This window comes from Chinchilla lanigera, unplaced genomic scaffold, assembly GCF_000276665.1.
Source record: "Chinchilla lanigera isolate Chin_1 unplaced genomic scaffold, ChiLan1.0 scaffold00024, whole genome shotgun sequence".
Lineage (NCBI taxonomy): Eukaryota > Metazoa > Chordata > Mammalia > Rodentia > Chinchillidae > Chinchilla > Chinchilla lanigera.
Window position 1 is genome coordinate 3666822 of NW_004955425.1, and position 4481 is coordinate 3671302.

Here is a 4481-nt window from a genome sequence, read left to right on the forward strand (position 1 = left end):
CTCTTCCTCAAGAATAGAGGGGTTTTCATTTTGAGACAGGGTCTCTATGCAGTTCAGACTAGCCTTGAGCTCACTATGCAGCCCAGGCTGACTGCCAACTCATCGTAATCTTCCTGCCTCAGCTCCCAAATGCTGGGATTATTGGTATGTACCACTATGCCTGGCAAGAATAGAGTTAAAGATATCTATAGGATAAGGAAACAGAATGGTCTAATTCATAAGGGAAGGTGATTGGAGATCAAGAAAAATGAAGCAGCTGGTGGCCTGTGTATGGGTAACCAATCTTTATGGCTCTTTATGGGCCTCATATTTAGAAAGTGACAGCCTTAGTATGGTACATGAGTAGACTTTTCAGCCCTCTAGTGTCAAATGATTGCCCCTCAGACACTTTTGCAAGCCCAAGTGAAGGGTCCATGAGATAGACAACAGCAATGTACAAGTTGTTGAAAAACAAAGTATGTAGACAATACCAGCATAGCCACACAGATTAGAGGCATTCTCTATAGCAAAAATAGTGGGAACATATTGCTTAGTTATGTGACCTCTGAAATTGGTGCTGAAAGAAAATGAAACAAGAGGGTTTACTTGGGTTTTCTCTTAGTTTCAGAATTAGAGAAACCCAGTAAAGTTTCTTCAGAGAGAGTCTGATTGCATCAAAAGGGGATAGAAGTAACTTAAGTTTCTGAGAAAAACTGATAGAGCACTCAGTTAAACAACAGTTTAGTTACTAACAAATCATAATGCATAGTTAGGGAACATGGCTTCCTTCTCTTACCTCTTTTGGAATTTCTGCTTCAAAATATCAAAATTTATAAATGGGGGGGAAAGTGTATATAAGAAGCACAGAAGTTCTTTACTTTGTGGCTGCTGATCACACATCTGGGACCAGCTCATGTCTGATGCGTTAGCTGTGTGACCTTGAAAAGTCATTTAACCTCTGTAGTTAACCTCCTATTTTCTTCATTATTTGAACACATGCCTAGGGCTCATTTCTGGACAATTTGATTAGACTTTCTAGAGTTAGTCATTCATATTTTTAAAATGATTTCAAGAGGATTTTCTGTGCAGTCATTATTGAAAACTGTCTTCCATATCTCAAATTTTTGTATGTATTACCTGTGGGGCTTGTTTGAAAACTGATTCATGGGTCCCATCCTCAGAGTTTCTGATTCAGGAGGACTAGAGTTGGGTTTCTGGAATTTGCATTGCTGATAGATTTATGGGTGATGCTGAAGTGAGTGGTCCAGAACCACACTTTATTAGCCATTGACTTAGATGATATCTAATAGCCCTTTCAAGTATAAAGCTAAGAATCTATGGGCTTAGGACTGTGCATATAGCTCAGTGGCAAGCACAAGATCCTGCATTTGATACCTGGCACCAAAAAAGAAAGAATCTGTGATCTCATAACCTAGTACATGTTTATTTACTAGATATCCTGTTTGTAAGAGATGGAAAACATGAGTACAACTTCTCCTTTTTTTTGGTATTCTATACTGTTTACTTTGCTACTTTTCCAGTTTTCCCATCAAGAGATGGAATCTATTTTTGCATTTCCTTCACACTAAGCTAGTCTTGACATGGTATTGATGGACAGAATGTGGCAGAAATGACACTGTGAGAGTTCTGAACCCAGGTTACAAGACTGGTGGCTTTAGTTCTCACTTATCACTTGGTGAGCAGAGGCAGTCATATGAAGAAGCCCAAGCTTTCATTCTCGGGGATGAGTGGCTACATGAAGAGAAAGAACTTGCCAATACTCAGAACTAACTACCAGACATGTAAGTAAGACCATCTTAGATCGACTAGACCACAAAACACCAGCAGGGAAAACCAGAAGAATCCTTCAGCTGAGTAAGCACTGCTCACCTTTTTAACTCAAGAATTGTAAGCCAGCCAGGCATGTGGAACACACCTTAAATCCAATATTTTGGGAATCTGAGGCAGAAGAATCACAAGTGCAAGATCTGCCTGGACAACTTAGGGAGACCTTGTCTAAAATTTTAAAAATAGTAAAGAGGGCTGGGATTTAGCTCATTGTGAAGACCTTTGATTCAGTCTCTAGAAGGGCATGCATGGATACACACACACATACAAAAAAAATAATTTAAGCAAACACAATACTCATTGTAAGCCATAAACTATGGGATGGTTTATTACAGGACAGCAGATAATCAATCAACTGTGCCTTCATTTCTAAATGACTGTGCATGGAGAGGGGACAATGGTTATCTGTGCCATGTCTTCCTAAGCTAGGGAATATTAAGAGAGAGAATATATGTAACACAAGAGCTCCATACACTCAAATGTGCAATCTGTTACCCTTTTAAATCATCTCTATTGTCAAGTAGTTTTCAGTATGTTTCACTGAGAAAACTTTATTTATTTTTTTTTTTTTAATTTTATTTTGGTTTTTCTCCGGAACCGGGAACTGAACTCACGACCTTGCGCTTGCCAGGCAGGTGTTTTCGCCGCTGAGCTAAATCCCCAGGCCCTGAGAAAACTTTATTAACTAGCAACTGCTGTCCTTTGAGTCAGCACAGTGTTTTCCACGCATGTTGAAGTATGTCTTTCTGGAATTTTTCTCTCTCTGCCCAACATTTTTTAGGGGTTTGAATGGGTGAGAGTACTCAGAGACTGAACTCAGGCCTTGTGTATGCTGGGAAAGAACTCTTCCTCTGAGCTACATCCCCAGCCTCCTTTTTATTTTTAAATTTTATTTATTTTCTGTCTTTTTGAGGCTTCTGGCTGGCCTTGAACTCACTCTGTAGCTGAGGCTGGCCTCAAACTCATAGTGACCCTCCTGCCTCAGCCTCCTGAGTGTTGGGATTACAAGTGTGAGTCACCACACTCAGCTTCCTTTTTAGACTTTAAATTTAAATTTGCTTTCTTTCAAGACAGGGGCTTACTAATTTGCACAAGCTGGCTTTAAATTTGTGATCCTCCTCCCTCATCCCCCAAATAGCTGGGATTGCAGGTTTATACTACTATGCTTAGTCCCTTTGCTCGTCTTGTAATATCTTAAGCGTGATGATCTGTGGTATTCTTGGGTGATATGTCCTACTACATATAGCATTTTGTTAGAATTAATATTTAAATGATGATAGACATAGATACATGGCTTGAGAATTCCAGGCTTTCAGGCTACATTCATTTATTAAGCTATTATTCCTTTATGTTAGTGTCTTTTTAATTAAAAATTAATTATATATATATGGAATGCAGCATGCTCTGATATATGTATACAGTGTGGAATGACCTTGTCAATCTATTTAATGTGTGTTACTTCAGATACCTATTATTTTGTGTGGTGAGAACATTTAAAAAATCTACTCTTCTGACAATTTTCAAATTTACAATAAATTGTTATGAACTATAGTTACCATCACATACTTAATTATCCTTTTAATATGATATTTAGCAGAATGCAAAATTCCTGGCAGGTCTGGAAAATTGGGTTTAGAAATAGTTGCAGGTACATATATGTTGTCTATAAAAAAAAAACCGTCAGGCTGCTTTGTGTGGGTTCTGGGTATGGGTTTTAAGGTCTAAATCCAAAGAGACAAATTCATTTATGCTTATAGTCTTTCTACTATTCACAAATCTATAAACAAGTCTGCAGATAGATGTTAAACCAACTACAGGATCATTTCAGAGTTTATTTCAGAGGTTATAGCCATATTAATGTCCAGTCTAGAAGGAAAGTAATTTAAAAGTAAATTATTCAAAGTCTAATCATTTTTATATACTTTTATTTTCCTATTTACATCTTATAACTAGGGGAAATTATATTTATGGGTAAATCAAAATAGACTGTGAAGGAAAACCTTAAACACCAAGGAGACTATTTCTAATAAGTTTAAGACCCTTGTTGTCTAACCCTGGTGCTTATCTGAACAAAATGAAGCTCATAATGTCAGATGCTGCCAGTTTTGAAGGGGCTACTGCAGGCTGAGTTGGACATTTACCTGCAGACTAGTCTAGCACTGTATCCCTCATAGACTTCTAGGATACATCTTCCCAGTGCTCCTGGGTGCTCAGCAACCTCGTTTATTAGCAGCAGCTGCTAACTGGGTACAGATGGGGTCCTGGGGCAGGCTCAGTCACATTCCAATAGGCTAAGGAGGGGCTGACTATAGGGGAGAGCATCAGCCACAAGGGAGGAGCTAAAACAGGCAGGTTAAGAACAGAATGGAATGACTAGGCAATTACACATCATCCTCAGCAGAAGAAATGGTGAGGACTAATATTACTGTCTTAGTTGTACAAATCACACTGCTAACTCTATTGTGAGTTAAAATTTTTAAATTTATTGTAGCATCGCTATCAAAAATATACATAAAGCGAGGTGTGGCAGTACACTTGTAACTCTAGCACGATGAGACGGTGAGGCAGGAGTACAAGTTCAAACCCAAACTGGGCAACTTAGCAACTTTCGAGACCCTGTTTTAAAAAAAAGAATGATAAACTAAAGCTAGGGA